This window comes from Trachemys scripta, chromosome 21, assembly GCF_013100865.1.
Source record: "Trachemys scripta elegans isolate TJP31775 chromosome 21, CAS_Tse_1.0, whole genome shotgun sequence".
Taxonomy (NCBI): domain Eukaryota; kingdom Metazoa; phylum Chordata; order Testudines; family Emydidae; genus Trachemys; species Trachemys scripta.
The window spans coordinates 77695-89366 of record NC_048318.1 but is presented as its reverse complement, the minus strand read 5'-3'; the positions used below and the strand labels follow the sequence as shown (position 1 = coordinate 89366).

At 49.6% G+C, this 11672-nt stretch overlaps 3 non-coding genes and 1 pseudogene across 3 annotated transcripts; 2 read left to right on the top strand and 2 right to left on the bottom strand.

Moving 5' to 3' along the window:
• Positions 1–1599: 1599 nt before the first annotated feature.
• LOC117868722 lies at positions 1600–1738 on the top strand (annotated as a pseudogene).
• An 833-nt stretch (positions 1739–2571) lies between these two features.
• LOC117868726 lies at positions 2572–2758 on the bottom strand. Its single transcript, XR_004643702.1, has one exon. It is a non-coding gene; the product is annotated as a U2 spliceosomal RNA (small nuclear RNA).
• Positions 2759–6957: 4199 nt separating this feature from the next.
• LOC117868732 lies at positions 6958–7115 on the top strand. The gene has a single exon (XR_004643708.1). It is a non-coding gene; the product is annotated as a U1 spliceosomal RNA (small nuclear RNA).
• An 837-nt stretch (positions 7116–7952) lies between these two features.
• LOC117868723 lies at positions 7953–8129 on the bottom strand. The gene has a single exon (XR_004643700.1). It is a non-coding gene; the product is annotated as a U2 spliceosomal RNA (small nuclear RNA).
• Positions 8130–11672: the final 3543 nt, after the last annotated feature.

Genomic DNA, 11672 nt, shown 5'->3' with positions numbered 1-11672 from the left:
AATATTGGCTGTGTACTGGCTTGATTTCTAAATAACCTTAGCAGAGCTTTGGTCAGTTCCTGGAGAAAGGAATGTTGAAATTAAGAACCTAATCAAGAAACACTTAATGGACAATGAATCTTGGAATGCTCCAATTCACATAAGAAGTCTACTTGAGGACATTCAAGGCAGCACGTGTGACCCAGGGCTGCTACCTGGTAAGAAACTGTGAGTCATGCATGGACATGTGACTTTCCCAGGTGACTCCAAAACTCCATCTTGGAGCTGGACTTTGCATAGGAAAGAGAAGGGGGTCTCCACCCACAAGAGAAAGTCTATTTAAGCCTGGGAGAAACCCTTCCATTTTGTCTTCAGCTGGCTAAAGAGAGAGCCTCTCCACTCCCAAGGATACTTGAAAGAAACTGGAACAAAGGACAATAACTACAGGGGTGGGGAGGTGAGTGATTGCTGGACCCAGACTAAAAGGAAAGTAGTCTGTAACAGGAAACTTAGTGGGTGAGGATTATATCTGTATTCAGTTTTTATCACTGTACTAGACTTAGACTTGGGTGTTTTATTTTATTTTGCCTGGTAATTCACTTTGTTCTGTCTGTTACTACTTGGAACCACTTAAATCCTACTTTCTGTATTTAATAAATCCACTTTTTACTTATTAATTAACCCAGAGTATGTATTAATACCTGGGGGGAGGGTGGGGGGGGCAAATAGCTGTGCCTATCTCTCTATCAGTGTTATAGAGGGTGAACAATTTATGAGTTTACCCTGTATAAGATGTCAAACGGATTTATTTAGGGTTTGGAGCCCCTTGGGAGTTGGGCATCTGAGTGTTAATGGCAAGAACACCTCTGTAAGTTTCTTTTAGTTAAGCCTACAGCTGTTTGGGGCAAGTAATTCAGACTCTGGGTCTGGGTTGGAGCAGACGGGCGTGTCTGGCTCAGCAAGACAAGGTGCTGGGGTCCTAGGCTGGCCGGGAAAGCAGGATCAGAAATAGTCTTGGCACATCAGTTGCCAGTTCCCAAGGGGGTTTCTGTGATCCAACCCATCACAGGAGGTAATTCTTGTATTGGACCAGCTTCTGGTGAGGAGAGAGAGAGAAGCACAATGGATGCTTCTCTCTTTCCCCAGCAGTAGTTGGTCCACAAGACAAGCTATTCCCTTGTCTCTCTGATACCTTGGATTCCTGGGACTGGACCCAGCTACAACTCTTGGGCATAACTGAAGTGTTCTTGAAATCAGGTTATAGCTTTGTCGGGCCCCTCCTTTTCTGAGCTGGGCTGCAGCCCGTGACGCAGCCGCCCGTCCACCGGGGAGAGCGGGCCCAGCAGAGGCCCCAGCGGGGACCGGGTGGCACTTTGGCAAGGGCACTTGGTGGGGCTGGCGGCTGGGCTCTTAGCGCTGAAGAGTCGGGCCCTGCCAGGGGAGTGCGCCGGGCTCGGGCAGGCAGGGGGAAGGGCCCAACTGGAGGGCTGGAGCCGCGTGAGCACGTATGCAGATATGTGTGCGAGCAGAGCATTGTGGGAGTGGGAGCAGGTTGCCGAGCAGGGCCCGAATTTGGCACCTGGGGCTTGGTTTGGAGAAGAGTGGGGCCCCGGGGCCCCCCTACTCATCAAGGTAGTTTTCTCAGGGTGAGGTTCATCTATTGTACAGTGGGTGTGCTGACCCCTGTGATTTCCCCAAATGCAGGAAACTGAACTGCAGAATTTGTGGTAGTGGGGGACTGTGTTTGTGCTTTCTCCTAGTGCTCGGTCAAGGAAAGAAAATGCTTGGGTGGTGCCCTTTGGAGCTCTCTACAGTTCTTCCTTAGTCTCTGCTGAAGCTGTGTTCTTCTCTGTTCCTGTGATTATTTCCCCATGTTTTTATAATTGCCCTTTTCTGCAGCTTGCTGGAGAAAAGCTTGGTTCCTGTGCCCTGTCTTGACTCACGGAGAGCTGCCTGGCTCCTTTATTCTCTTTTTCCCTACTTGTAACCCTTGGCATGTTTGTGCTTCCCACTGGCAGTTGGTTCTCTTTTGAGCCCTGTTATGGCCTTGATCTTCACCACAGCCTCTGGCAAAGAGTTCCACAGGTTGACTATGTGTTGTGTGAAGAAATATTTCCTTTTCTTTGTTTTAAACCTGCTGCCTATTAATTTCATTTGGTGACCCCTATATCTTGTGTTATGAAAAGGAGACAATAACACTTCCTTATTTACTTTCTCCACACCAGTCATGATTTTATGGACATCCCTCCTATCCCCCTTTAGTCGTCTCTCTTCCCAGCTGAAAAGTCCCAATCTCTTTAATCTCTTCTTCTACAGAAGCTGTTCCATATCCCCTCATCATTTTTGTTGCCCTTTTTTTCAGAATCTTTCCAATTCCAATATATCTTTTTTCAGATGGGGCGACAAAGAACCTCACGTTTATAGACTAACAGAACGCTTCCAAGAAATTGTAACTATTTTCTCATAAAGAAACGAAAACGCTAGAGATTTCAGATTTTTCAACTACTTGAAAAAAAAAAACCCACCTGTTTTCAAGAAGTATCACCACAGTAAAACTCTTTCTGCTTTTCTAACCAGAACATTCTCCCCAGAAGGAGATGCACCAGTCCTGGAGACACTGCAATACCAGGTCAATGCATGGAGTGGACAGAGCAAGCTCCTATTCCAGCCTCCTGTTTCAAAAATCAGTTTAACATACAGTCCTCAAATAAATGACATATCAGCTATTAAACTGCTAAGAACAGGTTTAAAAATTTTAATAAGATGATGTTAAAAAAATAGTGAACAGAGTTTGAGCATAGAAGTTTCTGGTCATCAGGGAATAATATACAGATTATCGAGGGTGCAAAGTTTGGTTTAAGATAAAGTGGTATGAGGAATACATAATCTGCAATATCTCCGATTGGGGGTAAAAGGTTGATGGGTCAAGAACAGGCATTGAGATATGAGGGTATGAAGTTCATAAAGTGGCTATGTTTGGGTGTGGAGTATAATGAGTGGGTATGATGATGAGAATGGATTGACCCTCATTTGGTGAGATTTAATGTTCAGGGAGTTTATGGTTCCAGTTCATATGATCCAACGGAGAAGGTCACTTGGTCCCTTTCTCGTAGTGGGAGAACGATGTCACTCTGGCTCACGCCTCCTGGTACTGTCGGTGGCCGGTGATGTGCTCAATGCAGATGTCCTTGGACCATCGGATGGCGTCTGAGACCATGAGGCACCGCATGAGCTGTGCGTAGCATCGACCGATCCCACAGGTCTGCATCACACGCTCGTTGCAGGGGTCCCAGGTGTCCAGGGCTCCGACAATCAGGGTGTCCATCTGCACCGCGTAGCTCTTCGCTCTCAGGGTGTCAGCCAGGGGGGCGTACTTTTCCAGCTTACGAGCTCGGGCATCGCAAAATGCCGGGGTCCTGTTCTCAAAGGAGACCGTGACGTCAACGAGGATGATCTTTTTCTGGGCCTTGTCGGTGATGATCACGTCAGGTCGTAGCTGGCTGTCGGTACCGGGGATGGTGCAGTTCACGGAGATCTCCCCAAGGCGCGGCGCGATGGCTTTCACCAGGCGGTTCTGGATGGTGTTGTGGCACAGCTGCCAGGCTCTGGAGTGGGGTTTGCAGCTGCACAGGACATGGGGCAGGGTCTCGTTGGGGTAGCTGCACTTCCTGCAATGCTTGTCTCGGTTCCTGTGGCGAACGACTCCTTTGAGCAGGACGCAGTTGAGCCAGGCACGGTGGATGAACCGCCAGTCGGCGAAACGGGTGAAGCCGCCCCTGGTGAGGAAGTGGTTGCTGGCGTCCCACTTGCTGGTTAACTCAAAGGCTTTATCCTGGTCTAGTTTACGCTTCAGGGTTTCCACATATAGCGAATGGATGGTGGCCTTCAGAGTTCTCTCCAGCAAGCCCCTGGAGCTTGGGGTGACAATGGTGTTGTTGTCGGACCTGCTGTGCGGCACCCAGACTCCCAGCTCTTGGCGCTCCTCGCACCACTCCCAGTGGCAGCTGATGCGCTTCCCCAGGTGATGCGTGGCGTTGCGAGTGCAGGACCACAGTGAAGCGATGTTGTGCCCGTCCCGTCCAAATTCCCCATCCAGGGAGCCGCTCAGGAAGGTGGCGATGTCTTGGTTGGTGGGGTCTCTGCTGATCCGCTTCTCTGTCGCATCACGCCGGGCATTCGCCATGATGTTCCTTACCGTGGCATCAGGACATGTCAGCAGGCGGAAGGCGTGGGTGATCACCACAACGTCGTACAGGTCACCCATGCAGGGGACGATGGTGCTGCCATTCCTGTGGGCGATGTAGACCAGCTTGTTGCTGGCTTTCTGGGGAAGGAAAAGCCACCTCTTCACCAGCTTCCGGATGATCTTGTCTGCTTTGTTGAGGGGCACCTTCACCACAGCGGATCCCCTTAGGGTGAACGAGATGCATGGGATCAGGAAGGTGTTCAGGGCGTTTATCTTCTGCCACGGTGCCAGCAGGGAGGCATCAATCTTGGTGGCGTCCTGCAGGATCTCCTGGATGGTGTTCTCGGGTGTCTGCCGGACACGGAAACCTGTTGGCGTGCCCAGGTGCTGGTATGCCTGCCCCTCTGCCAGGGGGATGATGGGCTCACCCTGGATCTGGAACCCTGTTACCTGCACTGAGTCCCTTTTTCCTGCCGTCAATGTGCAGAGTTACGCACTTCTTTGCATTGAAGCAGAGCCCCATCCAGTCAGTAGCTCGGCTGGTGGCATCTAGCATACCTTGGAGGCTCTCTGGGTCATCCACGATCGGGACCAGATAGTCCGCGTAGGCCAGAATGCTGATTTTCTTGCTGTGCAGGTCGAAGCCGGTTGGGCCGCTGGAGATGGCTCGGATGAGCGGTTCCATGGCCAGGTTGAAGATGATGGGGCCAAGGGGGCATCATTGTTTCATGCCGCGGCGGACGGGGATGGCGTCCGTCTCTCCATCCATGGCATGGATGGTGGTGGTGCCATCCTTGTAAAGGTCCCGGAGGATCTGAATGAAGGTTTCTGGCATCCTGAACTCTCCCAGGGTGGCAAAGATGTGATGGTGGGGTATGGACCCAAAGGCGTTGGTCAGGTCAAGCCATGCTACTGTGCACTCCCTCTTGGACCTCCTGGCCTCCTGGATGGCCGTCTGAAGGAGGAAGTTGTGCTTGTAGCATCCCTCACAGGACATGAAACCCTTCTGTGCTGAGCTGATGGCGCCCCCGCACACTGACCAGTTTGCGATCCTTGCCGCGAGGCAGCTGGCATACAGCTTGTAGATGGTGGAGCAGAGGGAGATGGGCCTCCAGTTGCCAGGGTCATCTCATTCACCTTTTTTGTGGATGAGCACAGTCATGGACTTTTTCCAGGAGCGGGGAACACGATGGAACTGCTTGCATTTGTTGAAGATGGCAGCAAGCACCAAGCAGCCGGGGTCTCGCTTCTTCAGCAGGGGGTAGCAGATGCCATCTTTCCATGGGGCGGTGTTTTTGGTCCTCATCAGCCTCGCCTGCACCTCCTGCGGGGAAAAATCTCGCTCCAGGTCCTCCGTGAGGTCGATCCGGGGTAGCGGAAGAAGGCACTCTGGGCGTCACAAGTTGGTCTGGGCCTATGATCAAACACATCCTTGAAGTAGGAGTAGAGCCTCTCGGGCTGGATGGCACAGTAGGAGGAGGCCCCATCGAGGATCTCCCTCATGGCTTTCATCCGGTTCATCCTGTATTGTTTCTGAATACGGGATGCAGCTGCCGGATTGTAGCGGTGGCAGACGTCCCCTCTTCTGCCTTTTCTGACGGTGTTGTTATGGCTCAGCGCAGGGAATCTGTGAGTGGCCCGTGTGGCCTCCTGCGGTTCCTTCCTTTTGGCTGTAATTTCCGCAGACAGTTCTGCGGTCAGTCTGTCCATCAGGGTGTCGAAGTTCTCAAAGTCCTCAGCCTTTGCCAGTTCCTCCATCCAGCCCCTTCCAGGCTAAAACCTGGAGCAAACGTACAGGCCTTGCAAAGTAACAGGAGCCGGGATCTCAAACAACACACTACATTGACATTCTATCTGCCAGCCAGGGTGCGACCCGGCATTCTACCCGCTGTTTGGTCTGCCTCTGCTGCAAAGTAGCTCATCTCAGATCCTTGAGGTTCGCTGAGCTGCAGCTCACCTGGTACACGGGAACAGCTTAAAACAGCGCCGTCTCTGCCTGTGCACTTACCCTCACTTGGCAGGTAAGAAAAGGCATCAAGTGGCCTTCCAGTTTCTGGAGTGGATGACAACACCTGACCTTCTGCAATGACAAGAAACTGAGGTGAGACAAGGCAGGGGAGGTAATTCTTGTATTAGACCAGCTTCTGGTGGGGAGAGAGAGAAGCAAAATGCAAGCTTCTCTCTTTCCCCAGCAGTAGTTGGTGCACAAGACAAGCTATTCCCTTGTCTCTCTGATACCTTGGATTCCTGGGACTGGACCCAGCTACAACTCTTGGGCATAACTGAAGTGTTCTTGAAATCAGGTTACAGCTTTGTCGGGCCCCTCCTTTTCTGAGCTGGGCTGCAGCCCGTGACGCAGCCGCCCGTCCGCCGGGGAGAGCGGGCCCAGCAGAGGCCCCGGCGGGGTCCGGGCGGCACTTTGGCAAGGGCACTTGGTGGGGCTGGCGGCTGGGCTCTTAGTGCTGAAGAGCCGGGCCCAGCCAGGGGAGTGCGCTGGGCCCGGGCAGGCAGGGGGAAGGGCCCAACTGGAGGGCTGGAGCCCCCTGAGCATGTATGAAGATATGTGTGCGAGAAGAGCATTGTGGGAGAGGAAGCAGGCTGCCAAGCAGGGCCTGAATTTGGCACCTGGGGCTTGGTGTGGAGAAGAGTGGGGCCCCGTGGCAAGGTCGGGGCAGCTTGTGGCAGTGGGGGCTGGTGTGGGTGGGGCTGGCGGCCGTGGGCGTGGCGTCCCCCACCATGGGTTGAGACTGTGGGACGAGCGAGGGTGGGTGGCAGCTGGGCCCTAGGAGTTTATACTTATGTGGTAGGAGAGATACCATGATTACCAAGGTGCTTTTCCCAGGGCTCCTCCATTATACTGCGGCTGTGCTGACCCCTGTGATTTCCCCAAATGCAGGAAACTCAACTACAGAATTTGTGAAAGTAGAGAACTGAATTCGTGCTTTCTCCTGGTACTTGATCAAGGAAGAAAAAAACTTTGGGGGTTGCCTTTAGAGCGCTCTAAAGTTCTTCCTTTGCCCATGTTGAAGAAACCTCTGTCCTCTCTTGTTGTGGTTATTTTCCCATGTTATGACTGTTCTTTTCTGCAGGTTGCTCTAGAATGGCTTAGTCCCCGTGTCCTGTCTTGGCTTGAGGGGAGCTGCCTGGCTCCTTTGTTCTCTTTTCCCCTGCTTGTAGCCCTTGGTGCGTTTGCTCTTCCCACTAGCAGTTGGTGCAAAATAGGAAAGCAATTAGTTCTTTTTTTGAGCCGTGTTATAGTCTTGGCCTTCACAACATCCTCTGGCAAAGAGTTCCACGGGTTGTGTGAAGAAATACTTCCTTTTCTTTGTTTTATACCTGCTGGTTATTAATTTCATTTGGTGACCCCTAAATTTGTGTTATGAGAAAGAGGCAATAACACTTCCTTGTTTACTTTCTCCACACCAGTCATGATTTTATAGACCTCCATCGTATCCGCCTTTAGTCGTCTCTTTTCCCAGCTGAAAAGTCCCAATCTCATTGATGTCTTCTTCTACAGAAGCTGTTCCATATCTCCTCATCATTTTTGTTGCCCTTTTTTCTGAATCTTTCCACTTCCAATATATCTTTTTTCAGATGGTGCAATAAAGAACCTCACGTTTATCGACTCCCAAAACGCTCCCAATAAATCATAACACTATTGTCTCATAAAGAACCCAAAACGCTGGAGATTTCAGAATTTTCAACTACTTAAAAAAATATCTGCTTTCAAGAAGTATCAACACAGTGAAACTCTTCCTGTTTTTCTAACCAGAAGACTATCCCCAAAAGGAGATGCCCCATTCCCAGAGACACTGCAATACCAGGTCAATGCATGAGGTGGACAGAGCAAGCTCCTATTCCAGCCTCCTGTTTCAAAAATCAATTTAACATACAGTCCTCAAATAAAGGACATATCAGCTATTAAACTGATAAGAACAGGTTTTAAAATTTTTATTGAAGTTAATGTTTAAAATTAAATATACACGAGTTGAGAGGGAAGGTACTGTGCATCTGGGGTCAGGCTTGATTTATGAGGGATTTCAAGTATTGGTTGCAAGGGTGAAGAGATACATACATATCACCCATAACCAGCATATACCCAGATTGGGGTGCAAGAGTTTTTAAAGTGTCAGTGGATAAGTGGGCTCGGGTACGCCACCCATGGAATGTATAAGGAGTCCAAGTCAGTATCGGTGTAGCGAATGAGTACATGTCAGGGAAGGAAGTGGGTTATTTCCCTGCTCAGCGGTCTCGATTACTCAATGTGGTATTGACTGTGTCCTGTAATACATTCCCTATAAATGTCTCTATTAAGATGCAGCAAAGCGTCCTGTGGCACCTTATAGACTAACAGACGTATTGGAGCATGAGCTTTCGTGGGTGAATACCCACTTCTTCAGATGCATCATTTTAAGATGATGTTAAAAAAAAAGTGAACGGTACAGAGTTTAAGCATAGAAGTTTCTGGTTATCAGGGAATAACATACAGATTATTGAGGATGCAAAGTTTGGTTTAAAATCTGGTGGCATAAGGAATACATAATCTGCAATATCCCCGATTGGGGGTAAAAGGTTGATGGGTTAAAGTACTAGAATTGAGATATGAAATTCATAAAGCGGCTATGTTCGGGTGTGGAGTATAATGAGTGAATATGATGATGAGAATGAATTGATCCTCATTGGGTGAAATTTAATGTTTAGAGAGTTTATGGTTCCAGGTCATATGATTCAATGGAGAAAGTCTCTTGGCCTCTTTCTTATAGCCAAAGAACAATGTTACTCTGGTTCACACCTCCTGGTACTGTGGGTAGCCAGTGATGTACTCTACTACACTTGATCTTAGTTCATAGAGAACTGAGAAGCAAGACTGATGCCCTCAGACGCTATGCAGCCTCTCTGCCTCCACTGCTTTCTACCTCACCATGACGAGCTCCCAGACATGCACCAAACACCGTTCACGTGACTTTGAGAACTAGGTAACTCTAAGTGAGGATCACTTCCCCGAAATTACTCCAGTGGAGGAATTCAAAGCAAGAACCGTTAATAAACAATTCTGTTCAAAAGACAGAGAAGTCTTTCAGCCTCCTTCCTCTCGCTGGGTTCCCTGTACACTCCTAATTTGCATATACCCACCCACTGACCTGTGACTAACAATCTCTCCCTGTTAACTCTTACAGCAAAACAGGTCAAAGAAAGCATACGCAAGCGTTATACCGCAGCCCCAATGGTCTTTTCTGCTCCTTCCCACAGAACTATCTCAAACGTACAGTCATCAGGCACACATAAGATACAGTTTCACTCCATACCAGTCCAGTTCCTTGCTGTTTCTTGTCTAACCACTGCACACATATGGTATACCCTACCCTGAGCTGACTCCCGACATTTGCGCTCAACCCAGCCCTGTCTCTGTGGCGCAATGGGTCAGCGCCTTTGGCTGTTAACTAAAAGGATGGTGGTTCAAGCCTACCCAGGGACAGCGGTAAGCCTGTGCTACTTTCTCTCTCTTTGAGACCTACTGGGAGTCTCAAAGGCCCCTTTTTGCCGCCTCAAAACCGTCCCTCTTGGCCTCAGTGCTTTCAGATGGTGGCCCGAAGAGCGTGCTGGATGGCATTCAGAAACCCATCTCCCAGCAGCCATGCTGGAGGCTCGGGCTTAATCCTCAAGGCCGAGTGCAAAACCTTCAGCCGGGAACGTTTCGCTCCCTTCCCGCCTCCGCCCAAGCGGCAAGGGAGAAACGGACGAGACACGCCGGCTCGAAGACTACCTCCCTCCCACTTCCCTGTAGGCTGCGCAGAGCTCTTGGCCTGCCTCATGTCTCTTCTACTCTTTGGAGAATGAAGGTACTGTCTGATACACAAGACTTGAAATTCTTAACCCCAGTGCGGCATTCTCTGCGGATAGAGCATGCCATATCCCACTACCCAGAGATGCTGAAGGAACATGACACTGTAGTGTCTTCTCTTGATGAAATAATGGCCATGGAGGATGTGAGCCAGTTTGTGTTTCATAAAAATGAGGCCCTGCTGGAAGAGGAGAATCTGGAGCTTTAGGGCTTATAGGGCTCAGAAGGGAAATGCTGCAGCAAGAATATCCAAAGCATCACTGGTGATGTCCCAGAGCTTCTGTTATGGTTTCATCTGCCTGACTAAAGGGGAGGCCTGTAAATATACTGGAGGAATGTGTAATTGCCTTTCTACAGTGTTACGACTCTTAATAAATGTACGTACCCTGTGACACAGTATAACCTAGTGCATTGCACACTGGCCTGGGACACAAGGTAGCTGGTTTTGGCTCTACTCCTGGCCTGCTGGGTGACCTTGGAACAAGTCACTTCACCTGTTGGTGCCTCAGATTCCCCATCTATAAATGGTGGAGAATAATACCGACCTCCTTTGTAAAGTGCTGTGAGATCAATGGCTGGAAGAGCACTATGTAAGACCTAGGTGGTACTGTGATGAATAAACTAATACTGAATACTTTGAGCCATTAAATAGCAGAATAGCAGGGTCCTGGTGAGCCAAGAGGGGACACCAGAGCAAAGCAAAGATCTTGCAAAGAGGCCCTGGGCTCTAATCCCACCACATGGGTAGGGCTTCTCAGCACAACTAATGTTGGCACCTCCAATAGCCTTGTGCCTCTTAAAATGGTGCAGGAAAACTCTCAGGATTGACTTAGAGCAGCTGGTTTGGCTGCAGGACCTCCCGTTGCCACAGCAGTGCAGTATTTCAGTGACCATCTTTCTTCAGTGATCTGTGAGGAACTTCTTCCAAACTTGAGGTGACTAAGGATTTATAAATAAATATATGGAGATATACCTATCTCATAGAGCTGGAAGGGACCTTGAAAGGTCATCAAGTCCAGTCCCCTGCCTTCACTAGCAGGACCAAGTACTGATTTTGCCCCAGATCCCTAAATGGCCCCCTCTCAAGGATTGCGCTCACAACCCTGGGTTTAGCAGGTTAATGCTGAAACCACTGAGTTAGCCCTCCCCTCTAAAGCATCTTATCTGCTCAATACCTAGAGGGGGTTGTGCATGGTCCCAGTCTCCACACTGAGTTGGGGGACACATATCAGACCCTCTCCCCCCAAAGACAGTACCCAGTGGTCTTATTTTGTAGTGTCTTTATTCATACAAATTCTCCCACCCTAATCAAACTACTCCATTCTCAAAGAGCTGCCTGTGTGCTTTGAGCCATGAAAGTCAATGCAGAAGCAGCTCTGCACACAGCCTAGGGTGCTCAGACCCAAAGGAAAAACACATACACACACTCACTAAAAGAGAGACTGTATTCTCCATCCCCTTCTACCTATGGATGTAGGGCCCTCTCAGCACTATTGCAGGGATAGATGGTATATATACCTGGATGCTGCTTTGATCTGGATGCCTATTCACTTTGTTGGATAGTCTTTGCACCACTCTGGTAGCTGATTTGATTTAAATTTACAATCAGGAACTTTCTTTACCCTGCTCTGGAAGGCTGCAGTGCTAGGGCACACCTGCATTTCC